Source organism: Paroedura picta, chromosome 8 (assembly GCF_049243985.1).
Source record: "Paroedura picta isolate Pp20150507F chromosome 8, Ppicta_v3.0, whole genome shotgun sequence".
NCBI classification, from domain to species: domain Eukaryota; kingdom Metazoa; phylum Chordata; class Lepidosauria; order Squamata; family Gekkonidae; genus Paroedura; species Paroedura picta.
This window is the reverse complement of record NC_135376.1, coordinates 79319093-79346887: the sequence shown is the minus strand read 5'-3', so window position 1 is coordinate 79346887 and position 27795 is coordinate 79319093. Positions and strand designations below refer to the sequence as shown.

The following is a 27795-nucleotide window of genomic DNA, read 5'->3' as shown; positions in this document are numbered from 1 at the left end:
CAAATGCTTGCTACTTTAAAATGCACAAAAAGAAGTGATTTCTCAAAGCAAATGAAAGATTCAAGCAAAAAGTATTGCTGTTTAGTGAAAATGAACACCGGGATAAAGTATAAAACAGTGGTTCTCAACCTGGAGGTCAGGACCCCTTTGGGGGGTCAAACGACCCTTTCACAAGGGTCATGGCAGGGCAAGCAGTTTGGTGGGGGGGGGGGCGCCATCCACACAGATCGAGGTAGATTGAAGGGTAGATCGAGATAGAGCGTTCATCTAACTGGAGTAGTGGAAAAGAGCGAGATCAGCATGGTGGGACAAGAGGTAGAACTGGACTGAGAAACCCCGGGGGGGGAGCCCAATTTATATACAATCATGAACCATGGATCTCCAATGCCATTGGTCAGTTTTGGTTTAATTTCTGTGGAAGAACACTTGCATGGCTTTATGGTTGGGGGTCACCACAACATGAGCAACTGTATTAAAGGGTTGGGAACCACTGGTATAAGGCATTGCCATAACATCTTTTCAAGATGTTTCACATAAAGCACTGAAACCAGTATGAGCTGGGCTCCAGAGCCTTCCCTCCTACTCCTTCTAGAAGAGCTGGAACTTTTTGCTATCTGAAGAAATCGTGGCTTACAATCCGCTCCTGTTCCTTCTAAAAGTCAAATCAGCTCTGCTGTCCGAGTTGCCATCAGTGCTAACTGAAAGGCTCTCACAAAACGTTTACCTGCTTGCACTGCGTTATCTATAATTCTGTATACAAAACTGAATGTTTCCTTGACAAATTAGTCACATTCCTTTCATATAGTTGGTTAAACATTTATCACTATCATGGTTTGGATCCAGGACAGTGGCTCTCTAAATTAAAGAATACACACACTCTCTTATGCTTCAGCCATAAGTTGCATTGCATCTCATCAGTTTAAAGGTGCCTTAGATCTCCATTTGGCAATGGCTCAATAAACAGGGGATATACTTAAAATTATGGCTACCATATCCAGTCACTAGCCATTTATTCTCCCAAGGGTTTTTCATTCTCCTCAGTATCTGCACAGGATTTTGCTGTGGATCCGATATCCTCCACCACCACCCCCCACACACACAAACCATCCATTCTCCACACAACACATGTGCACTCAACTTGGTCTTCTCTGATCCCCGCTGCCTAACAGATGGGGATGTCAACAGAGCCAGATGAGTTTCCGTATCTGCATGACCAAATGTGTGTTGTCAGCATGGGATTCCCCCAGAGAAATCATGCTTTTTTCAATTCATATACTTCTGGCCAGATTATAAATGCTGACCTAGGAACAAAGATGTTCATGTAGATGCACCCTTAATGGCTAAGCTGAAATCAAAGTTATGTGTATTCCACAATTCTGCAAATACAAGAACAAAACTAATCCTGGGTGCAAGGTTTAGTATTCCAGGAACCTTGCTTTAACTACACCCTCTCTCTCATACACCACCCCCCAAGGAGTTAACCCTTTATGTGAAGAGGGAGTCTGAAAGTACGTGGGTTACTCATGCTGCGGTTTCAAGTAGAAAAGCATAAATTTTAGAAATCTATCTACCCCAGCAGCTAACCCTTCCCTACAGCTCTGGGTGCTTTACAGAAAACATTTCGGAACATTTATATGGAACAGTATCAGTATCAATATATAACAATATAATAATGTAACAATATAACAAAATAACACCAAATGGAACTAGAACAGTATTTCGACAACAATAACTTTGACACTCCCTTGGTAGGTTCGACCTCTCAGTCGGGGGGGACGGGGGGACCTGTAGATGTTATGGGTCAGTCGGCCCTCAAGCAAATGCCTGGTGGAAGACCTCCTTTTTGCAGGCCCTGCAGAACTGTGGAAGTTTCACGAGGGCCCTGATCTCTTTGGGGAGCTCATTGCACCACGTGGGGGGCAGGACTGAAAAGGCCCTGGCCCTTGTTGAGGTCCGACATGCCTCTTTAGCACCAGGGATCTGCAGCCAGTTGGAAGTGGCAGAGTGTAGACCTCTTCTGGGGGTATAGGCAGGGAGGCGGTCTCTCAGATACACTGGGCCCAGGCCGCATATGGCCTTAAAAGTGATTACCAGAACCTTAAGCTTAATCCAGAATTCAACTGGGATCCAGCCAAGTTCTTGGAGTACTGGCCGGATGTGAGATTTCCATGATGTCTTAGTGAGAATCCCGGCCGCGGCGTTCTGCACCAGTTGGTTTCCGGATCAAGGATAAGGGTAGGCCTGCGTAGAGTGAGTTGCAGAAGTCCAATCTAGAGGTGACCATCGCATGTATCACTGTGGCTAGGTGCTCTGATTCCAGGTAGGGAGCTAGTAGTTTGGCTTGGCGGAGGTGGTAAAATGCCAGCCGTGCTACCTTTGTGATCTGGGCTTCCATTGTAAGGGAAGCATCCAGAATCACACCCAGGTTCCTGGAAGAGTGAGTCACTAGGAGCTGCAAACCTTCCAGCGTGGGCAGGCGCGCTTCCTCCCATGGTCCCTTCCTACCCAACCACAGGACCTCCATCTTTGCAGGGTTGAGCTTCAGACAACTCTGCTTGATCCACTTCGTCACTGCTTCCAGGCATCTGGCTAAAGATTCTTGGTGGGGGGGGGGGAGTACAATGTACAATTAACTATGTACAATGTACACATAGAATCATAGAATAATAGAGTTGGAAGGGACCTCATGGGTCATCTAGTCCAACCCCCTGCACTATGCAGGACACTCACAACCCTATCACTCATCCACTGTAATTTGCCACCCCCTTAAGCCTTCACAAAATCAGCCTCTCTGTCAGATGGCTATCTAGCCTCTGTTTAAAAATTTCCAAAGATGGAGAACCCACCACCTCCCGAGGAAGCCTGTTCCACTGAGAAACCGCTCGAACTGTCAGGAACTTCTTCCGGATTGAGACGGAATATCTTTTGAATTAATTTCATCCCATTGGTTCTGGTCCATCCCTTTGGGGCAAGAGAGAATGCTCCATCCTCTATATGGCGCCCTTTAAAATACTTGAAGATGGTTATCAGATCCCCTCTCAGTCGTCTCCTCTCCAGGCAAAACAGACCAAGCTCCCCCAACCTTTCTTGATACATCTTGGTCTCCAAACCCCTCACCACAGGTTTTCGAGATCAATTTGACATACAACTAAGATGCTTTGCTGCAAGATTTTTAATTCCAGGTCAAAATATATACAAGCTCAAAGTGATACCACAGTATGAATTAAAAACAGGATAAGCAGAAAACACCTGTGTGTGTTTTTTTTTTGGGGGGGAAACCACTGCATTAATTAATTAGGTTTGTATCTTGCCATTCTAAGGGGCTCAGGGCAGTGTACATGGATTGTTCCATTTCTTCTGCTCATTGGAAATGAATTAGGCTAATAGACAGTCCCAAGGTCACCCCTGTGAGCTCACAGCATGTCACTCCAAAACTTTAACCACTGCATAAAATGGCCTTCCTGACAAATTATTTATAGACTTGCATAAATCACTGCAATCAGTGAAATTTCACTGCGCTCAGTGAAATTAGTTAAACTTGCTTCCCAATAATCACTGAATAGGACTGCTATGGTTAGGGGGGGGAAATCTTCAGATAAACAAACATATGAAAGAAAAAGAACATTCTGTTTGCTGTGGTCATTGTTTATTTTCTGTTCAGTTGATTTGTTTGCTTCTTGATGAATAACAGAAGTGTGCAGATGTCTCTAGCTTTTATTTTTATGTCATGCTGTGCAGGAGTTTTTCAAAAGTTTTATATGCACAATAGCAAGGAGCCCAACTGGTGGTGAGGGACCTTCAAATTTGTAACATGGCCCAAGTGGACACTTTATGCTCAGAATTTTCATGTACAAAAAAAGGGAAGAGGGATAGGATTAGTCTCTACGGGTTGCAGAAGTCGCCATAGCCACACTGCACTGAGAGAACCTTTTTCCCACGACACTTCCTAGAATGATGGGGCATTTGGGGCCAATTCCACATGGGCGGAAAAGGCCAAGAGGACACTCCTATGGACGCAGGGCAAATCCCTGCTTCCACGTGGCATTGCCACCAGGTTACCACCCTCCCGGGCCTGGCGCGGATCAGGTCCCACAAGCCCAGAGCTAAGGGAACGCAGATTCTTCTGAGTTCCCTTAGCCCACTGCGGGAGCCAACAAGGTCTGTCCCACAGCATGCCCATCCTCCCTGTCCTATAGTGGCCTAGAGGAGGCAAAATAAATGCCCTGGTTGGCTTCACAGTGCTTTGTCACGTTGCAGGGTGAGGCAGACCGGGGCATTTATTTTTATTTTGCAAGAACACAATCCCACCTTCCTGCAAAATATAACCCCTGCGCCCCTCCCTTGGATGGCAAAACTAATCTGGTGCTGCTATGTGCCCCCTGTGGGGAGATGGAAGACTTCAGAGCTTTATGCTCTGCAGCACCACATGGCCGGTGGCCCGGCACAGCTGCCATCATGCGGGATCAGCCTGAGAGAGACATACATTTCTCAGACACAAGCTTTCAACTTATCCTACCCTGCAGCTCTCTAACACAACTTCTCCTATCAGTGTTCTTAGGGAGGAGACTGACAGATGTGCAAACTTGTAGACACCCAGAGTATTATAGAGACAAACAAGATGGTAGGAACATATGAAACGGTCAGAGTGTATGAAGTCTGCAGGGTGCCACTTGGGACAGTACAGAAGATACCAGAGAGAAAAGGCCTGATCTGTTGTTTAATGCTGACACTTGTGAAGTTGCATTGCAAGAGGTTTCTCCTCGCTACTGTTATTTGAGAGAGAGAGAGAGAGAGAGAGAGAGAGACAGAGAGAGAGGTTCTGCACCGGTTGTACAAGATTCTCCACTCATCTGTCACGTCCTTTTCGACTCACATTAGTGCAGTGGTTCAAGAGGAAGAGATGGACACTTTTGTTCTTGTGTGTGTTCTTTGGGTTGTTAGGTTTTGCTTTTGCTTTTGGTGGAAGCTTTAATTTTTAAAAAGCTGAAGTCCCCTATGGCTCTCCTCAGATCCCTGCCTATTTTCCCATGACAAGAAGCCAAGACAGATTTCGTCTGCTTCCTTACAAGTCCTCAGCCATTCTAGATGCCCAATGGAACAGAGCAATTAAGAGAAAAATTAGACTGAATGTTATGAGTCCCAACAGGAAATCCATTCTCAGCAGCACTAAGAATGGACAAGGCCACACAGAGACAAAGCACGGAAATATAATGAAGAAAATAGGACAAGATTAGAGCTTCCCTGCCTAGATTGAACTCTAAACACACACACAACAGCTGTCTGAGGGGAAAAGTCGTCATACCCTGAAGGGCCAATAAAAGAAGGGCTTATTACCAAAGCTTAAGTGAAAACCAATTCATGTTCACAAATAACAACAGGAACAAAAACTAGATGAACAGGACAGATATTCTGTGGTTTCCTCTTGTACTTACTTCTTCTTGAATGAGCCGGGAAGGGAAGGGGGGGGGGGAGAGACTGAGGTCCTGTTTTCTCTGGCACAAGCCAAAACTGCTGAAGGTTAAAAACCGAGCCCTAAAGCTCGTTGTGATTCATGTAAGTACCTGGAGTACACACACGGAATAATCAGTAGAGAAGTAGAAGAAAGCAGGGAAGTAAGTTTGGGCCTAGTCTCCACAAAGCCTCTCTGGAGCCAAGGGTTTTCCATCCCTGATCACAAGCATGCAGGCTCTGCTGGATTTTGGAACTTGCCCTAGTAAAGAGGAGGGGATGTGCAAACATCTCTTCCCTGTGGATAATAATGTTAGGCCCAAAATCTTAGTGCAAATGCTCAAAAGCCAAAATAACAAAAGTTCCCCAAAAATCCAAAGTAAGTCAGGCAAGAAAACTTATGGATGAAACAAAGAGAAAAGGGAGACCAAACAGCACAGCAAAGGTGTCTGAAACAGTGATCTCTGCCCTTCCAGGGCTGAAGAGAAAGTTTTAATACTTCGCATTCCCATACTTGTACAGTGTCCATGATTGATTGGATCATGTACAGATGCTAACTATTGGGTCAGTCCGTTGTTTGGATTCTGCTCTGACAGGTCAATAGAACTCTGATACTGGTGTTCGGGATGCACATCAGAACATCATTTCCAAACAGTTCTCATGGGAACAGGAATTGCCTATGGATGGGCACATTCCTTACCTCCAGTTGGTAACAGTTACAATGTAAAGGAACAGTGATGAGTCTCCCTGGAAACTTTGTATTGGTGCCACCAAATTCCATGAGGCATGCAGGGTAGGTGCTGTCTCCACTTGCCCACTATGGTGCATCCTGACCTTGCAGGAAAACCTGGACCAGAATACATGCTCATTATGATTCAGCTTAACAAATATATGAAACAGCAACAATTAGTATTCTTACTAACTATGGATCTAATTGGAAATAATCCCACAATTTCTACCCGCCTAGCTTTTCTCAGGTATCTTCTCTCAGGCCTATCGGTAATGACCACTTCTCCACAGAGATAAAACTTCTAAAGCGTAGCATATCAGAAGCAGCTCTAACTGGGTGAAGGCAGAATTAATAGTGGTGGGATTGGGAGAATCACAAATTCCAAAACTGAAAAAAGGTAAACAAATATCCAATACAAAGGAAACCCATAACTTTGGCTCTGATATTTTCTTATCACCGACTCACTAAAATTCAGGAAAAGTCGACTGATAACATGTTTGTTTATTTTCCTCAGAATTCTTCTCAAATGTTTCTCTTGGATGTCAGTAAGTTAACAGAAACACTGAGTCTTCAAAGTGAGGAGGACTATCCCTGAACAAGATAGATCTTTGCCTGGTCCCACCATTCTTCATTCTGTATTCTAATAAACTCTGGTAAAATATCTACAGTGGGTGTGCCTAAACTAACCCCTAGTGAGTGAGGCATTAAGATGGAATAGTTCATAAATACCCTACCTCTAACAGAAGCTTAATATGTGGAATTGAGACACTGAAACTGCTCATTGCAATATGGTAAATAACATTACTTGCTAAGTAACTTCCCATTTTCCTCACACAGTTGGCTACCCTATCCAAAACAGACAGAAAGCTTAAATTAAGTATACACATAAGCCTACACACTCTTTGATGGCTAAAAAACTCTTGACACTTGAATCTATTCTCCTAAATGTGTGAAAAGTCTTGTGATGAGAAGTGGGCTTGAGAAGTGGGCTAAACTGAATAAGATGAATTTCAATAGGGACAAATGTAACATTCTGCATTTAGGTAAAGGTAAAGGTAAAGGTATCCCCTGTGCAAGCACCGAGTCATGTCTGACCCTTGGGGTGACGCCCTCTAGCGTTTTCATGGCAGACTCAATACGGGGTGGTTTGCCAGTGCCTTCCCCAGTCATGACCGTTTACCCCCCAGCAAGCAAGCTGGGTACTCATTTTACCGACCTCGGAAGGATGGAAGGCTGAGTCAACCTTGAGCCGGCTGCTGGGATCGAACTCCCAGCCTCATGGGCAAAGCTTTCAGACGGCTGCCTTACCACTCTGCGCCACAAGAGGCTCATCTGCATTTAGGTAGGAAAAACCAAATACACCAATATAGGATGGGGGAGACTTGTCTTGGCAATAGGATGTGCAAAAAGGATCTAGGAGTCTTAGTAGACCATACATTGAACGTGAGTCAGCAGTGTGACTTGGTGGCTAAATAGGCAAATGGGATTTTGGGCTGTATCAAACAGAGTATCGTGTCCAGATCACAGGAGGTGATGGTACCACTTTACTCTGCTTTAATTTGGCCTCATTTGGAGTACTGTGTTCAGTTTTGGGCACCCAGTTGAAGAGGGATGTAGACAAACTGGAGCATGTCCAGAGGAGGGCAACAAAGATGGTGAGGGGTTTGGAGACCAAGATGTATGAGGAAAGATTGGGGGAGCTTGGTCTGTTTAGCCTTGAGAGGAGGCAACTGAGAGGGGATCTGATAACCATCTTCAAGTACTTAAAAGGCTGCCATATAGAGGATGGAGCAGAGTTGTTCTCTCTTGCCCTGGAGGGACAGACCAGAACCAAAGGGATGAAATTAATTCAAAAGAAATTCTGTCTAAACATCCGGAAGAAGTTCCTGACAGAGTGGTTCCTCATTGGAACAGGCTTTCATGGGAGGTAGTGGATTCTCCATCTTTGGAAATTTTTTAATAGAGGCTGGATAGCCATCTGACAGAGAGGCTGATTCTGTGAAGGTTCAAGGGGGTGGCAGGTTACAGTAGATGAGCGATTAGGATGTGAATGTCCTGCATAGTGAAGGGGTTGGACTAAAGTTCCCTTCTAACTCTGTTATTCTATGATTCTATGATGGGAGACACTGGTCTAATATAGAACAGGGTACATCATCATGCGATAGGCCTGCAGTTCTGTGACCCACAGCCCACCTTTGAACACTAAGGAGTGAGAGACAGCAATTAACTGCACAGAGTATGCATCTCATAGTTGTATTTTTGGCTCAGAGTATTTCAAAGGATACACCCCAGAATGTGGGTGTCGTTTTAAAAGGAAACACACAATGTTTATATACAATGCTATATTCTAGACCACCAGGAATGACTGGGAAGCCCTGAAGCAGCAAGCTGATGTCTTAAAAGTTCCTGCATTTGAATGCAACTGAGGTGTAGCTGGCTGCTGTTCAGTGTTTTGTTTGGGTTTTTTTGCTACAGAAAAAACAATGTTGGCTGCTGTGTTCACACACACCTCCCTGCTGTGCCTTCAGGGCCTGTTCTAAACCACAAACCTACATCTGTGCCTAAATAAATTGTGTTTTCAGATCAGACATTCTTATTTCAAAGGTCTTTTAAGGAAATTATTTATCTCTGCGGACATCTATTTCATTGTTAAGGAAGATGGCATGGAGGCTGAACCGTACCTCTTCCTACTTGTGAAGCTTTTCCCACCCACCCCCAGACAAAGAGTCCAGAGAAATTGCTGAATGGGACGCCTGTTCCTTCCAGCTAGTTTGGAATCTGTATTTGCTTCTGTTTAAAGTGGTAAAGCAAATATTGGGCTCAATTAGAAGGCAAAGACTGGTGTTGAGAAAAAAATTCTTCCTTGTAAAGCAATCCATTGTCATGTTCTTAAGGAATGGTGATACATTTCCCAGAATGCACCTGACCTGTACATGCAGCACATTTCCAGGAAACTTTGACCCATGTCCAGTGTAAATATGAAATCAGGTTTGTAAAAATTACCAGACAAAATAAATGTGCTTTAAAAGTGGATGTTGAAAAACAGGGAGACCATAAATTCCCCCAATTAGTCACTGAAAAGGGCAACCAGTACTAAAATTGTAAGGGAGGTTTACCCAGTCTTTCCCAGGGAACTATAGGGTAGGACAAAATCCAGTTTATATGCACAACACTCTATTCTCCCCTTGAATGAATGAGGGTTTTATGTGGATGATGCTTCCGAATACTAACAGGAATTCTCCACAGAAGTCCTTACATGCTCTCACAGAAGAATTTGCCCATGTGTCTTTTGCTCCAACCTAGGATTTGGCTACAGCAATCAACTGTGTCAACAAAAGTCAGAGCTTCCAATCACAGTGGCAGAGGTCCAAGCCAGAGGAGCAATGGCATTGATGAAGTGTACGTGAACCTGCCTATGCCAGCCTTGGAGGAGAAGCTGGAACATTCAGATCCATGCAACAGTCGGATCAGGCTCATTTTTTCCACAAGTGATCACATCTGGGGAGGATGCGCCATGCCTCCGAATAAGGAAGAAAGGGTGCCATGAAGGATTACACAATTGCCACCTATTTTTGACTCCACCCCTTTTTCCAGAGCTGGCCACATCCTAGACAGTACCTAACTATCTGGAGGATAACATTCTGTCACTTTCTATAAACCAAGTTAAGTTATAAAGTTGCCAGCAGCTCTACAGGAAAATGTCCTTTATGAAAATTTAATGTGTGGGAACGAGCAGTTGAATTTTTCCATACCACAGAAGTAGACAACATCAACATAATTTCCATTAAATCTCTATTTAAGGGGCAGAGCGTTTTACTTCTAGGCCAGTTGGCATGCCCAAGTAGAAATATTAACAACCAGTGTTGGACACTTCTTTCCAAGGAGTACCTGTTAAGATTATAGTTTACAATTTCTTTAGACTCTTTCAATTTAACAATTTGTTGCATGTTTACAGGAGGCAGGTGACAGAACTGGCCTTTCCCCAAGTCTGGCAAAAACCGAACTCCCACATCTTATTTCTGTCAACAAATCTGCTATTCCACCAAGCAAAAAAACATAGTACAGCCCTCAAAAGATGTATATAATATTACGTATCCAAAACAAAAACAAAAAACCTGTATCACAACAGTTGTAACTGCTTGGCTTACTCAACTGTTTTCATCTCTTACATTCTGACGGCCAAGATCAGGATGCTGAAGCAGCTGAGTTAATGAAGTGGCAGTTAGATCAGAACAATGTGGGAAACATTTTTGTCTTGTTTTAAGTGGAAATAGGGGAGATCTGTAGGTTTGGATATTAATGTGAATTCAGAATTGTACATAGATTCTAGTGGGTAGCCATATTGGTCTGAAACAGCAGAATAAAATTGGAGTCCAGCGGTTCCTTTAAGACCAGCCAAATTTTATTCAATAATAAATAAATTTGAATAAAACTTGGTTGGTCTTAGGTGTCACTGAACTCAAACTTTGTTCAGAATTGTACATTTGCAAATTGTTTCTTCCTACCTTTGGTAAGAGCCTCTTGTGGCGCAGAGCGGCAAGGCAGCAGACATGCAGTCTGAACCTCTGCCCATGAGGCTGGGAGTTCAATCCCAGCAGCCAACTCAAGGCTGACTCAGCCTTCCATCCTTCCAAGGTCGGTAAAATGAGTACCCAGCTTGCTGGGGGGTAAAATGGTAATGACTAAGGAAGGCACTGGCAAACCACCCCGTGTTGAGTCTGCCATGAAAATGCTAGACACCGTCACCCCAAGGGTCAGACATGACCCGGTGCTTGCACAAGGGATACCTTTACCTTTTTAACCTTTGGTAAGAAGCTGCTTAGACCTCTGGAAAATGTAAGAAGTGGCACCTTCCCTGCACAGATATGTGTCTTGGAATTCTGCACACCTACATGGCTCTTTCATGCAGACTGCCCAGCCTATAATTTCTAGCATTCTAGCACTCCCAAAGACACCCATTTTGTAGCAATCAAATAACACCGCATGCTGGGTGGACATCCCCTCACTGTAAGTTGAGGGTGAAAGTACATGAATGCCAGGCTACAACACACTACAGATACATGTGAAGAGTTCATAACTTCCTTTCAAAAGTGTATCTAGGATGTTTCATTGCAAATGGTGCAAGGGATTGGTGCATTTTGTACCTCAGTAAGGTGCAGTTTCCTGATTGTTTTGCATTAGTATTTCATATTCTACTTTAATCTCTTGCAAAAGTTAGTACCTCTTTAAAGAACTTGGCTTTCAATAATTTGTTCAAAAAATATTTTTCAATATTTGTCATCCCCATTTATTGCCCGGCTTCTCCTCCATTGGCAGTCTTTTTCTTCCTCTAATTTTTTGAAGTCATCCATTCACCACAAGCTTGCTTATTTTTCCTCAGCTAATTTTCTGGAGAAGCAGATAGGCACTTCAACCCAAAATGTATCTCAATCCACAGAAAATATCTCAAGCTCCCTCTCCTCCCCCAAACATTTTCCCCACATTGAATCAAATAATTGGTGTGCACAGGCCTTGTTATGCAAATACAGCTTTAATGTAAACAGGCTCATAACTGGGGGCTGCAACTATGAGAGGGACCATGACAAAGACTTCAGAAATGCACAAAGAACCAGGGGAACTAGGAGCAAAGGAAAGTGAGATGACAAGTAAGAACACAGTTACAGGCATGCCTTAAGCATTCTTTGTTTCTATTCTATCTTTCTTCAAAGCATCCCCAAGAATGTACGTCTTCATTCAGTAAATTAAAGAGCACAGCTAGAGAATATCCCCATCTGACACAAGTCTATCACACTAGTCCAAACAAAAGCTGAAGCCTAACTTTACATCTGTCTCTTGCTACTATCAGTCCTGCGTCTCTTTAAACCTGCTAGCATTTTACATTACTAGGTGGTTTAAGCTTTAATGGAACTTTTTAAAGGATTCCATCTAAAAACAAGGCTTGTTGGAGGGCTGAGTTTCTAAAGTTGTTTTTAAAAAAATTGTTTTAAGATTACCAGTGTACAGACCTTAGCCCATCTGGATGGGCCATACTGCCCCTGAATTGAAGAAAAGGGCTGTCTTAGAGATGATCTACAGCAGGGGTAGTCAAACTGCAGCCCTCCAGATGTCCATGGACTACAATTCCCATGAGACCCTGCCAGCGAATGCTGGCAAGGTTTCATGGGAATTGTAGTCCATGGACATTTGGAGGGCCGCAGTTTGACTACCCCTGATCTACAGAATATGCTTTGAGTCCCATTCTTCCTTCAGGTCTCACTTTGTACTTATTTTTCATTCTCCATCAATGGACACCTTTTCTTCAGTAGCTATAATTTAAAAACGGGTAATCTTAATCCAGATCCTGTTTTGGCTCCCTTATATAATTTCTGAGAGTACAGCAATTTGAATATAGAATATTTTGGAAGAAGAATTCTTGTTTTGTTGAATTAAAATAAAAGAATCACACCAGATACATTAGTCAACACAATCATTTTTCACCTATACACCACTTTCTTAATATTGCTCGCTGGCTACTGTGGAAAGTGGCCTGCCTTTCTATTGACAGTTCAGGGCAGGAAGAATCAGGGAGGACTAAAGCCCTGCAGAGGGCTCTGTCGAGGCAGGACAAGTAGGCATCCATGTGGCAAATGGGGTTCAATATGGGCAAGTGCAAATACCACACGCTGGAGTCAAATATCCTAACTGGCAGGAACTGATCAAGAGATAGACCTTAGAGTTGTGGTACATAACTCACTGAAGATGCCAACTCAGTACGCAACTGCAATTAAAAAGGCAAATGCTAGGCTGGGGATTATTAGGAAGTGGACAGAAAACAAACCAGCCAGTAGCATAATACTAATCTATGGTATCATTTGGAATACTGTGCACAGTTCTGGTCACCACACCTCAAAAACAATAGTATAGCATTGGAAAAGGTGCAAAAACTAAAATGATTAAGAGCATATAGTACCTTCCGAATAAGAAAAGTTAAAGAAGTTAGGGTTCTTTAGCTTGGAGAAACAATGAATGAGGAGTAACATGACAGAGGCTTACAAAATTATGTATGGGACAGAGAAGGTAAAGAAGAGCTGTTTTTTTGTACTCCACTTTTTACTATCCAAAGGAGTCTCAAAATGGCTTACAATCACCTTCCCTTCCTCTCCCCACAACAGATACCCTTTGAAGTTGGTGTGGCTAAGTGAGCTCTGAGAGAACTGCGACTGGCCAAGGTCACCCAGCTGGCTGAATGTGGAGGAGGAGTACAGACTCAAACCTGATTCTCCAAATTAGAGGCCACCACTCTGACCTCCTACACCAAGCTGCTTCTCAAGAAAAGAAAGAAGTACTTTTATCCCTCTTCTCATAGGCTTTCAATGAAATGAATAAGCAGTAGGCTTAGAAAAGATAAAAGGAAGTACTTCTTCACCCAACGAGCAATTAACCATTGGAATTCACTGCTGCAAGCAGTGGTGGCAGCTACAAGCATAGACAGCGTCAAGAGGGGACTGGATACTACAGCTCCCACAGCACCCACTGCAGTTCCGCCCAACCCACTGGGCTATCAGTATGAGTTACTTTCATATTAAATTTTTCTACGGTTCCATGTTGCTTGTTGTTTCACTTCATTCATCATTGTCTGTACTGTTATCTGTACTGTTTTGTTCTGTTTCATGTGAACCCCCCTGAACCTTTGGGGAGGGTGGTATACAAATACAATAAATAAATAAACAAACAAACAGAACAGAGGTCTATCTGTGGCTGTTAGCCATAAGGTATGGATGGGATGTTATACTCTGTATTCTTGGTGCTTAGGGGACAAAAGTGGGAGGGCTTCTGGAGTTCTGGCCCCACTGATGGACCTCTTGATGGGTCCTGGGGTTTGGCCACTCTGTGACACATAGTGTTGGTCTGGATGGGCTATTGGCCTGATCCAACATGGCTTCTCTTATGTTCTTATTTTTTCAGTTGCAAGCTACAGAAATCACTTTTTCTCAGTTCCGAATTTTGGGAGACTTTGGTGTATGATCTAGAATTGTCAAGGCAAATGCAGTTCAGAAATGGTTTCCCATTACCTGCCTCTAAATAGTGAATCTGAAGGTGATCTCCCACCCAAATACTAACCAAGTGCTTAGGATCTGAGATCGATGCGCACATCATGTATCTGGGAAGGTAAGATCTGACTCAGGAAATCTTATATGGAGAAAGACTTGAGTCTCTAAAGTGACACTAGACCCCTGCTTTATTTTGCTGCTGAAGATTAACACTGCTACCCATTCTCCAAAAATAGACAGGAACTGCTGCTCTGGGAACCTCCCCTGACTGAGGCCCTCCTACAGCTCTAATACCTACTCCTGGTTATCTGCATGAGCTGTTTCCTTTTCCCCACACCAGTACATTTGATCCTCACCAATTGCACAGATGAGCTGAACTGCATATTCAGTGTGGGTTAGCCCGTGGAGTAGAAAGATAAACAAGATCCTGCACTACTTGGCAATTTCTGCTCTTCCAACCTTGAACTGCTTTATATATCTCCAGTAGACAAACACCATTATACTATTTTTCAATATTTAGACTTGAGAGGCCTGGCTTCAAAAAGTGCATGATGGTCCCGTCCAGAGAATGTATCACTTCTGAATGCAGATGGGGCAATCCTAAATTTGAAGCCCAGTTTTGTAAAGTCCCTGTATATGGGAAGCTACCACATCCAGGAGGAAAAAGAAATCTAGGCCAGATTTCTACCTAACATACTAGGTTTCAATATGTGGGGAGTTTTTTGTTATGCTGCAGCAGATCCCTAGTCTGTTTTCTGAAGAGATCATAGGCAGACACACCAGCTACCTTTCCTGAGAACCAGTATGGAGTAGTAGTTAAGAGTGGTGGCCTTTAATCTTGAGTAATGGGTTCAATTCCCCACTCCACCACGTATAGCCAGCTGGGTGACCTTGAGCCATCCACAGATCTCTCAGAACTCTCTCAGCACCACCTACCTCACAAGGTGTCTGTAGAGGGGAAAGGAAGGGTAGGCAATTGTAAACCAAACTGAAACTCCTTCAAGTAGTACAAAACAGAGTACAAAAAAATTAGCTCTTCTGTAAAATTGGCACTCCAATTTATTTCTACGATGTGTAGTCTACTATCAAAATACAAAACTAATTGTTATAATAGTGTTGTTATTTACAAAGAAACAAGAAATAGGCTCTGGCCAGCATTCTTGGAGAGAAATTTATTTCTAAATAAATAACACATAGAAAAAAAAATACAAATCTAATCCTTAATCCAGTCAAGGTCAAGCAGAGTGTGAGGTCTGCTTTATACATGAATTTCCCACACGCTAGCTTTTTCAATGCAAAATGGTATGAATCTGAAAATGTATCTACTTTGCCACGTGTTTATACATGTCAAATATTCACACTCATTTATCACGCACGATGAATGACATATGGAGGTCTCTGGCAGTTTCCTATACAGAGCTGTGCCCAGAAAATATTTGAAACAATCTGTACATGCTGAGCTGAGGGAAACAAGAACTGCACAGGAGCACTCTAGCATAGCTCCCATTAATTTCAGTGGAGATGAGTGAGAACTTCCAGGTGGATGGGACCCCCTTGTCTGGTGTGGCCTTATGAAATGCATGATTTATTTCAACCCATTAAAATGCAGCATGCAAGCTGCTGACTCTTCCTAATTGGTAGGTTTTCGTCCACTATCAAAAGCATTTTCAGGACAGGAAAACCAACCTTGTGTAATTTTTAAAATGCACATCTTTCAATCTTAAACTGTGGTTTTTTTTTTTAAGAACATTGAAAGTAATGCTTCATTTCCTACCCTATGTTTGAGGGAAAAGAACCATTGTTACCTTGCACCGCAGAGATTTAGCAGGCTTTATCAACAATGTAAAATCTATTGACGCAATCCCATCTCAGTGACCGCAGTGGGATCTTTGAAGGGTGCAGGGTGATGCCTGTTTACTCGCAAGTAAATCCCACTAACTTCAAGGCGGCTCCCACTTGTGTACCTGTGACAACTGCGGGCTTAAACAGACGCTGAACAGTCCAACGCTACAGAGTCACCCCCCTTTAAACCCAATGGATTCAGACGGGTGCATCTCCGTTTAGGATGGGACTCTAATTCACGCGCAGGAGTTTAAAATGCTTAGTTCTGGCTCCACCGCGCCTTAGCATAAAAATGCATGCCTACGGGGATAAAATCTTCTGCTACTTCCTCTCCTAAGTAAACTTTCTACGTGTGTTTGGCTGGGAGCCTCCCCTCCCCTCCCCTCCCCCGCCAGGTACCCACGGAAGCTTTGCTCTTGCTGCCAGGATGAGGATGTGCCCGGGATCCCCCCCCCCGGACGCATCAGGAGCCCAGTCGCCGAAGCACAAAAGGGCTCCCTCGCCACCAAGAAACAAAAGAGTGTGAAAGCGGCGGAAGGCGACGGACGGCGCAGCCAGCTGCGAAGCACGCCCCCCCCCCCCCCACACACACTCACCAGCCGCGCTCGGGGCGCATCTGTCGGCTCCCCCTGCCGCCGGCTGTCCAAGCAGGGCCCGGGGCTGGCAGCTCTTTCCGAAAGGGGCGGCCGGCTGTGGCCCGCGGACCAGCCGCTCCAAGCGCTCCCGTCGACTGGGGTCCCCTCCTCCTCCTCCTCCTCCTCCAGCCTCGCGCCGCCTTGGCCTCAGGGAAGCCGCTTGCACGAGCCTGCCCCGCGCGGATTTGCGGGGATGGGGAGGGGGAGCGGCGGCAGCAGGGCGGGGGTCCCTTCCTGCCCCTCGCGCCGGGCTACAAGAGTTGCATTGACGCCGCCGGAGGGATAGGGGCTGAGGCGTGAAGCCCGCTCCCCGCAGTCCCTCCTCCCCCGCCTCCCTTCGGCTACCCTGAAAGACACACGCAGTCCTTCCTTCCCGCGGGGATCCCTGAGGCGTTTCCAGCGGCCCTGGAAGGCGGCGCGCGCGCAAAAATCAGCCCACGGGCGCCGCTCCGCGCACGAGGCAGCGCCGCTTGCCCGAGGCAGGCAAAGTTGGGAACTGGGGAAAGTCGCGCGGTGCCCTCCCGGCGCGGAGGCTCCGGTCTCCCTCCGCCGCTTTATGCAGGCGAGGGAGGAGACAAGGAGGGGGGCGAGCCCCACCCCACCTCTTCGCTCCTTCTCTCGCTCGCTCCCCTCCCAGCCTCCCTCTCCAGGGAGCTGCCGGCTAACAAGGACCCTTCTGTTGGCTTTGTCCAAGACCCTCGCTGACAAACTATGCGGCGGGTTCCTGAGGCGCTCGCCTGCGGGCGGGGGCACGGAGCAGCGCCGGCCTGAGGGCTTTGGCCCAGGTGACGGGAAAGGCGCGGCCTCGTCGTGGCCTCTCTGGGGGCCCGTGGCGCGGAGAGAGGACTAGAGAGCCTCGAAGGACCCTGGACCCTGACCTGATCGCTCAGGCACGCCCGATCTCGGAAGCTAGGCTGGGATTTGGATGGCAGACCTCCAAGGAATATCAGGGGCATGATGGGGAGGCGTGCGATGGCAGACCATCTCCTGCTTGGCTGCCAGACAATCCTGGGATCTCCTGGCTGCAGTACACACATGCCGTATGATAAATAAATAAGCCTTCTGGACTCCTTGGCGATCAACAGGTGGCATGGCCTGGGTTGCATCGACTTCCTCGGGTTGTGGAACATCCTTATGTGAAAGCTTTAGTATGTGCTTTTGCAGTGCTGGAACAGACCTAAAGGAAGTTTTACACCACACTATTTTCGAGTATGATAGGTGCTCCCGTGGAAGAATTAGGAGGACACTCATTTCCCAAGCTTTCATCAACACAGTAGAAATGACACGTGCATGTGTAAAGTCACCATGTGGAATCACTGATTTCGGACAAAATAGTGCAGATAGGGTGTAGTGGTTAAGAGTGCGGACTTCTTATCTGGCGAGCCGGGTTTGAATCTGCGCTCTCCCACATGCAGCCAGCTGGGTGACCTTGGGCTCGCCACAGCACTGATAGAGCTGTTCTGACTGAGCAGTGATATCAGGGCTCTCTCAGCCTCACCCACCTCACAGGGTGTCTGTTGGGAGAGGAAAGAGACAGGCGACTGTAAGCCGCTTTGGGTAGAGAAAAGCGGCATATAAGAACCAACTTTTCTTCTAAGTTTTAATGTATTGCTACAAAATCATATTAAACAAAAATCTCAAAATGTGAAGCTATTGTTTCTCAACATACCCCCCATCTATAAATCTAGGTCGGAAGGCAGTGTTTCTGTCTCTTAACTCTTCGGCAAAGAATTCTGCGCTCTTCAATTTACACGACGTCAAAACAGCAGTTCTGGCTGTTCAAGGGACTTAAATAGTGTTCCTTTGAAATGTTCTTTGAGTTTGTGGACCAAAAAGTCTGAAGGGTCAAGATCAGGGCTGTCGGGTGGATGAGGGTAAGGTTTCCCATCCAACTTCTTGTAGTGCAGTCCTTGCTACCCTCAAAGATTGAGCTGCTGCATGTTCATGATGGGGTAAAAATTCCTTGGTGCAACTTTCATGGCTTGTTTCTCACTAGTGCAGTTTTCAGTTTTCTGAAAACTTCACAATAAGTACCTTGTGTCTTTGATAAATTTGTTTTGTTTGGAATAAATGTTTTGCTTGGTAGAAACCCATGTGTGTGTGAACTGGAAGCATAGTAGCAATACTTTCTGTCTTATCCTTATATGGCTGAGCCACTAGCTGAATAACATCTTCACATACTGGCATAGCAAGACTCTTGTCACATGTGAGTTTTTAAATGCTGCCTATACAGCTTTGCTGTGTGTACAATCACATTTTATGGTTTACACAGTTTTCATGTTAATTCTTCCACACGCAAGGTAGGATGCTATAACCATGCATGTGAGGTAGGCCTGAAAGGCCAACAGCAAAGAAGATTCCAGAAGCTTGATGGGAGAGGAGACCTAGAATAGAAGAATCATAGACCAGTAGTCTGACTGTACGAGGCAGCTTCATTTATATATTTCATTTATCCCTCTTTCCTAGGCCTTAATTCCAGAATGACAAATATCTGTGTCTTGTTAAATCCTTTCTGTGCATTTTCAGAAAGTAACTAAGGCAACAGTACACATCTGATGTGGCCATTTGGCATAGTTAGGAGTCTAGCTTTTGCCAGTACGTATCACAGTGTTCTTCACTGTGAGGACCATATTGCATTTGCTTTGCTCCTGTGTTCTAAGAAAGCTGATCCACCTTCTTCTGCCCACTCATCTTTCATCTCTGCTTGGTTCATGACTGAAGAATCTCTTTACAAATTCATGAAAGCTTGTATGTACACAGCAGGACTTTTTAACTCCCCCCACCCACTGCAAACAACATTACTGGCAATACTGTTTGCAATTTCCCTCATTTACCAAACCGTTGTTTAGGTGACATAAGGTAAACAGGATCTCTCTCAGGAAAAGGGGGGAAATAATTCTATGCATAGACCTTGTTGGATCATAGTCTTTGAGATAAAGTCCAGCATTGCCAAGTAAGCAACAACCCTAGCACAACGAGGTACTTTCAAGAAGGATGCCTATAAATCATTTTCTTACCTACTCACACTATCCAAGACCTCCCACATGAAGTACTCAGAGATTCCAAAATCTTTTCATAGGCATTCCCAGTTTTCATCCAGATCCATCGGTGATCTTTCCCATAAATTAAAACTTAAAAACACAAGTTTGGCCCAAGAAATTCAGATTCCTGAGGCTGAGAAAATAAACAGAATAATAAGTCAAGTACACAACAGTTACAGATATCAGGGCAGATTTTTAATTGGCTTTAAAAATTAATTACAATGTAATAAAATGTTGGATGCCAGATAAACTGTTCCTGAACAGCAAATGAATGTTGATCTGTTAACACTGGATGCAGTGGAAATGGGGAGATGCATATAGTTTAGTTCCATGTATACTGCCCTAATACAAAGTGCCAGCTAGTCAATTTTCCTCATAACAACTTATGGATGTGAAAGCTGGATCCTGAAGAAGGAAGACAGGAGGAGAATAGATGCTTTTGAATTATGGTGTTGAAGACAAATGCTGTGAATACCATGGACAGCCAAAGTTACCAACAAGATAGTTTTAGAGAGGAGCAAACCAACTATGTCATTAGAAGGGAAGATACTACGGCTAAAAAGAAGATAGAGACAGAGTTCAACGAGATCTGAACACAATGGAAAAATGGGCAAATGAGAACAAGATGCAATTTAATAAAGATAAGTGTAAAGTTCTGCATCTGGGTCAGAAAAATGAAAAGCATGCCTACTGGATGGGGGATACGCTTCTAGGTAGCACTGTGTGTGAACGAGACCTTGGGGTACTTGTGGATTGTAAACTAAACATGAGTAGGCAGTGTGATGCAGCGGTAAAAAAGGCAAATGCCATTTTGGGCTGTATCAACAGAGGCATCACATCAAAATCACAAGATGTCATAGTCCCATTGTATACGGCACTGGTCAGACCACACCTGGAGTACTGTGTGCAATTCTGGAGGCCTCACTTCAAGAAGGACGTAGATAAAATTGAAAGGGTACAGAGGAGAGCGACGAAGATGATCTGGGGCCAAGGGACCAAGCCCTATGAAGATAGGTTGAGGGACTTGGGAATGTTCAGCCTGGAGAAAAGGAGGTTGAGAGGGGACATGATAGCCCTCTTTAAGTATTTGAAAGGTTGTCACTTGGAGGAGGGCAGGATGCTGTTTCTGCTGGCTGCAGAGGAGAGGACACGCAGTAATGGGTTTAAACTTCAAGTACAACGATATAGGCTAGATATCAGGAAAAAGTTTTTCACAGTCAGAGTAGTTCAGCAGTGGAATAGGCTGCCTAAGGACGTGGTGAGCTCCCCCTCACTGGCAGTCTTCAAGCAAAGGTTGGATACACACTTTTCTTGGATGCTTTAGGATGCTTAGGGCTAATCCTGCGTTGAGCAGGGGGTTGGACTAGATGGCCTGTATGGCCCCTTCCAACTCTATGATTCTATGATTTTATGATTCTATGATTCTAAAACTCACTTACTTTGGACACATAATGTGATCAAACTTGTTCAAAAAATTATTAATGCTTAGCATGGTCAGCGGCAAAAGGAAACGTGGTTGCCAAAGGATCCGCTGGCTCGACACGATCAAAGCCGATACTGGGATGACCATGAACAAATTAAAAGAAGCAGAGATGGGCACATGGCGAAGACTTTCCTATAGAATCGCCGAGGGTCGGGCACGACTGAATGGATAACATCATCATCATCATACTGCCCTAGTTATGGAAAGCCAACTCAAGATTTATTGCATCCAAAATTTTGCTCTTTTCAAATGCTTCATTTGTCCTGCATTTTGAACAGGAAAAAATCCAACAGATATATCATACTGAATTCCTGTGTAGCCCCAGGTCACTTCTGAGGAGAGGCACATTAATCCTCTCTTCATTGTAGAGAACTGCCTAAGGCATTCAGATACACTGAGCAGCTGCTGCTTGCACTTCTGACCTGCTCCCCTCCCCAGACCCCAAGATTGTTGGTCTCAGGATAGCTCCTCTGAAATAAGAAACATTCGGGGGAAAGTTGAGGCTAAATTCCATGTCATGTATACATATCCTGTCTCTCACCCAAAGAGCACCTGTTGGGTGGAGTAGTCATCCCACTCTCTCTCTCTTTCTAAAGACAGATTGTTATCATTTTATCCAGATTCCCTGCCATGAGCTGCATGTGGGAGTGGCAGGCTAGGGGTCTAATAATTAATATAAAATTATAAAAAACCAAAAAACCAAAACACAAAACACAAAGCATCAAGAACACAGAACAGGCAATCTGCACTGCTCACATTTCACTCTAAGGTTACATTCTTATTGTTGTTATTAAGTTATTTCTCTTTAGCTTCTCCATCCCATCATCCTGTAAATCATAAACCCCAAACTAGACCTTCCATATTTTTATATCATATATATCTTTCATCATATTTAAATAGTAAGTAGGTAGGTCTACATTTACTTTCTTTAACCTTCAATACCACAGGTCATCCCATTATTTCTTTCTCTTCTGTATATATAAAGGCAATAAAAGGTTTCCATTGCTTCGTAAATGAAGACATTGTTTTTTCTCTAACCATTTCTGTAAGATTGGCCATTCTCTAAGCATATATATTATTTTTATTGGCAACTCATCTGTCTCAGATGGTGGAGTGAAGTCCCACTGGCCGGGAAAAGGTAGCAAGTTGAACACTGAACAAGATGCAAGCTTAAAAAGCCTAACTGGAGGAAATGTTTACTCCAGTTTCAGCATCAATATCTTTAGCATATCCTGGATAATGCTGAATTAGTCTTCTCCTGCCTTGCACCTCCTTTCACTGGTAGCAATAATAAAGGCAAGGGTTTCTTAACTATTCTTGAGTTTATGGGCATCTTTGGAATTCTGTCACAACATGGTGGGCACAAAATAGCTGCCAGAAAATGGCTTGGGGCCCCAGAAAAAGCATCCATGGTGCCATGTTGGGTACCCCTGATATAGGCTAACTTTTTATGCAATGTTGTCATCTTTTCTTTGCACAATGAACCCTGAATATGGACATTGCATCTGAGGAAGTGTGCATGCACACAAAAGCTCATACCTTCATTAAACTTTGTCGGTCTTAAAGGTGCTACTGGACTCAACATTAGTTTTGCTGCTTCAGACCAACATGGCTACCCACTTGAATCTAGCTAAATATGCCGTACAGTTATGGATCTTTTTGAATGCCAGTCACAGGGATGCATATATATAGAGGCATCCTTAGAGAGATATCTCCACGAGAGATCTCTGATCCCAGATTGCCTGCATTATTGTTTTGGTGCTGAAATAGCTCCACGTGAAGTTCCAAAGCAATCAACATCTAGTGGATGAGCGACTCTTTGGGGCCAGTAGCCCTACCCTAACACACATTTCCTAGCTTTTGCACCTTTGTGTTTTTTTTTGCCCCATGTCTTTTCTCATGTCTTTTCTTGTGCTACAAGAATAAGACAAGGGCTTCCAGCATAGCACAGATTCAAATGAATAGAGTAGCAATCCCCACTGCTCTAACAGGAGGTCAACAAATTCAATTTCTCTCCCTAGCACCTATTTAAATTGATTTCCGACTCCAGCTCCAAGAACGGCAAGTGCAGTGTCACTTCTGAGGTTGCTGCACCAATTATTCTTTCTGAAGGATTCCCCCCGCGTTTTGGGGGGATCTGGTATTTGAAGAAAAAATGCAATCTGAATGCAACATGAGTAAAAAATAATTTGGCTGTGTTATGTTGCATGCATTAAGAGTTGTGTGTGTGGCACTGAGACTGGTTTTAACAAAGAACTGGAAAGCACCAGATCTATTATCTCCATCGTGGCTCGATAAACCGGTGGAACTTTCAAGTAAAAAAGTCTGCAGCCAAAGCAGTAAAGGGAAGCAACACGGTAGGAAGTACTATGGACATTTTAAACGACACATTAGAGCAATTCAGGGATGCAACAAAGGGGTAGAAAACGGAAGAAGGCCGTTTTTCTCAAAAGCAGCTCAACCATGCCTTGCTAACCCAGCGCAAGCAGGTTTGTATGAACAGGTAAATAAATTTCACTAGCAGTCAGTTACTGAAATGGGTCTGTCTGGAATAACAGAAAAAATCCATTTGCTAAAAAATCCAGTTACTAAAATGGAATACAGAGGCAGTTTGAAAATGGCCTGCATTAGAAGGGAGCTGCAAAACAGCAGGCAAACAAGGAAAGCATGGATAGAAAATTGTCACAAGATACTTTTAAAACTGATAACCACATCCTATTATACTAACAGAGTTCCAGGAAAGTAGACCTGATCTCTTAGAGTTTCTTTGATGCTTCATGTCTTTTAAAAGCAATTCTCTTCACACAAACACTGCTATTTTGACAGCCACCCCGTGACAAGGCTACTCCTTTCATTTCCCTATTATCATGACAGTCTTGGGCCTATTATGCACGGCCGCTGAAACGGCGGCATGGAGAACGCGGAGGAGGAAAAACCGAAGCAAACCGCTTATGCACGAGACAGAACGCAACGGCGGCAAAACCCAGAGTATCCAATTATGCACATGGCTACTCTGGACCCGCTTCTGGTTGCATCCTGGTCCCGGGAAGCTCCACATTCTTCTGCATCTCGCTAATCAGGCTTTTTCGGCGGCATAAGTTGACTCTGCACCCGGTTGCCGCCTGCAGCGTGCATAATTGGTGATTTTAGCCGCCGCCATTCCAACCCGAATGCAGACTTTCCACTCCGTGCATAATGGGCCATAGAGAGAACCTCTAATTTGAAAGGGCACTGCAGAGGACTTTGTTGCCATGTTTTTCAGCTGCATCCGCAGCATTTTCGTTTTCTCAGCCCCAGCATGTGTGGCCACATTTATGCATTACATGTACGCAGGACATATACACAGGAATCAAGTCTTACTTTATATTTTCACGTTAACTTAGCACTTTACACGGAATCAGACTTTCAGTCCATCAAGATTAGTATTGTTTACTCATGTTGGCAGTGGGTGTTGAGGGTTTTAGACTGAGGTCTTCCACTTCATCCAGTACCCGGTCCTTTTAACTGGAAATGCTGGGGATTCAACCTGGGACTTTCTGCATGCAAAGCGCATGATCTGCCACTGAGCCACTACTTTAGCACATGATTTTCAATGACTTTTGTTTCATTTCACCCTTGGGTACTGAGAGATTATATTTAGGCATCAAGATTAATCAGCAGGTTTCTCTAATATCACACAAAGGCACTTTGAGCCAAAGTGTTTACTATGTGAAGCTGATATGGTAAAAATGTTCTTGCAGTGACTTTACAATCAGACAACCAGATTTGTAGGAGAGTGGGTTCACATTACATTCTCCTGAGAACCGCATATCTTTTAAGAGCCCTTGTTGGAGTTATCTGCTCCGTAGTGGCACAAACATGGGGTAGTTTCACATAGTACATTAAAAGTATGGAGGTATGAATTATTATTCATTTATATTATATGCAAAGTTTATATCCCACCTTTTGTCCCACCAGGGTTACCAAGCAGCTTTCTCTTGTACTTGCAAGATTGTTTTGGGAAGATTCCCCTCCCAACCCCAGGTTTAAATAGACTGAAAGGAACTCACTCCAGTTGTGGGACTAAAGAATCCTTTTGTTAAAGTTTAAATAGGTCCAGAATCCTGTAAATGAATATGCCTACTGGAATCAGAATCCTGCCGATGATTATGACCACTGCTGCTGTTCTTCTGGGCAGCAGGAAGAAATTCCCTGGTAAATGAGTGCAATCCAGAAATGACATCATGGCAGAGGCTAATGCTATAGCATTCTCCCCAAACTCTATGGTTAAACCTTAGGCTGTTTGGCAAATGTAAACTTTGGGTAAATGCTAGAGCATATCACCCCCTGCACAATAGCATCACTTCTGGGTTATGACAGAAAGGACATCATTGCACTAGGGATGCCAATTCCTGAAAAGCCAGTCACTGTTCTACTGTTTTTGTTGCTCCTGCTGGTTGGTGGCACAGTCTGGAGGACTGGTGATCCTGGATCAGGCCTGAATGTGGGTTAGCTGTAATTTCTTCTGGAACATCTACCAAGCCATGTCTGGCAATAAGTGGAAGTCCAGGGGTGGGGTAGGGACATGAGGAGATTCCCAGCAGTGACATCACACCTTTTTGGGAATCAGCAAAACAACATAGTTTTACCATGGATTTTTCAGCAATTCCTAGAGAGGATTGATATCACTTCCAGGGGCTTTACGCACCGGGATCTTTGTTGCAAATTGGTCACTGAATGAAAAATCTCCATTTAAAATAGTGGAATTCGTCGTTATGCATACCTGACTTTGTAGTGGAATCCAGTTGCATTTTGTAGCGTTTCCCACAGCTTCCGGTCTCGGCAGAAAAGGAAGCGCTATTGCCAAGCTCGTCCCGCCCCTGGCCGTCAAGCAGCCAATGGGCAGCCGTTAGCATGCTCCCAAACAGCCCCTTTCCCTTTAAGAAAGGTTTTAAAAAAAAAAACAGACCCATAGCAACGAATCTGGGTAGATTCGTTGCAACGGAGAGACCCATCCAGCTGCCTAATGTGAGCTGTCGTTTGATCGTATGATCGTTGCCACGCTGCCTCGAGTGATAAAAAAAAAATCCCCCCCCCTCTCATGGGCCCGATTTTCGGCTGAATTAATGTGTAAAAAATAAAGGGACTTTATTTCAGCAAACGGGCTTTTATGTGGTTTGTGCTTAGTGACTAAAGGTGAAGGACTGAAGCCAGGGAAGCCTCTAAACAGAAAGAGGCTCGCTGGTGCGTTTATCCCCGCTCGCTCGGAGAAAAAAAAATGGCGATCGCTTCGCCGGAAGTTTGGAGGACAGGCTCAGGAGGAGGGACTTTGAAGAAACCGCAACAGTTAACGCACAGGTCTTTATCGCTAGTGTTGCAGATTGTTTGCAAGAGTGTAGCGCTTTCCGGAGGGTGAATCCACTTTTTGGGATTCCCCTGAAAGCGCTACAACGAAGCGCTTTTTGCAGATCGGTTTCAGGAGTGTTGCAGATTGTCTACGACGTCGTGCGTTATGGCAAATCAATAGCGTTTCCAATTGGCAACCATTGTGCGATTTTGAAGCCATGCAAAAAGCCCCCCAGTTTTCTCCTGGAAGTTACATCATGTCATCACTGAAAACATTTTTTTTTAATCTCCCATTGGAGTGCTGGTAAAAAGATGGTAACTCTAGCCCAGGTCTCCCAGCAGTGAGATCTCAAGTGCAGACTCTTTGCACATGGTGTCAGTATTTGGGTACTGCAGAATTTCCAGTGCTGAGGTCTGGACTGTCATGGGCTGGAGGAAATCCCTGTGGTGACTTGATTCCCAGAACCTTGTAATCTGCCTCAGGCACTGGCACTCACCTTGGCCTTCCACTGATGTGTCTAGCTCAGAAGGGATCAGGACATGTAGTCATGTAGTTTAGTGAAATGTGTAAAAAAAAATGGTGCAGCAAGCTGTGTTTCACTTATGTAAACTGCTCATCATTCAGCTTTATCACTTCTTACCAGATGCACAGACATAAGAATTACTCCCTTTCTTGTACCTCCCCTGTTTCTTCTTCACTGTAATGTATGAAATCTCCTGAGACAGAAATCACCTGATCCTTTGGATCGTACATTTTATGTAACTAGAAATAATTCTCACATTCAAAGCCTTGTTGGAAATAAACTCTAGTTTAAAAAAATCTAAGCCCTTATATGAGAATGTTTTTTCTTCTCCACAGCTAGCACAGAGCATGTCAGATTAAATTGTGAATTGGAAACTGGTTTCCATATGCACAAAAAAAATAGCAAGCACTGGGAGCTAAGAATTGAAATATTTTCCATCCTGGATAGGGGAAGATATCCCACTTCCATTTGAGAGGTACGGAATTCACATCTAGCTCTGGAGACACGTGAACTTTTTTATTAAAGCTGTGGCATTTTTATGTACAGAAAACAGTACTCCTCATCGTGTTTGCTGGATATTTTATGGCTCCCCTTGAGCTTCATATTATTAGATTATCAGAAGCATCTGGATTTCCAGTCAGTGTAATTTGTAAAACAAAAATTCTTTCTAATAAAAATAATTAATTTTTCACCTGAAATATTTCTAGGATACTGTAGCCTTTTAGACAAAATTTGAC

At 44.1% G+C, this 27795-nt stretch overlaps 1 protein-coding gene across 3 annotated transcripts in view; it reads right to left on the bottom strand.

Moving 5' to 3' along the window:
- CHST3 (carbohydrate sulfotransferase 3) overlaps positions 1-17244 on the bottom strand; it is a 68967-nt gene extending 51723 nt beyond the window's left edge. For 2 of the 3 annotated variants that reach the window (XR_013233709.1, XM_077350533.1), the window contains exon 1: positions 16647-17244. The gene's annotated coding sequence lies outside the window, so the exon portion shown is untranslated. The remainder of the gene's footprint in view (positions 1-16646) is intronic. The other variant, XR_013233710.1, reaches the window with a different exon arrangement.
- Positions 17245-27795: the final 10551 nt, after the last annotated feature.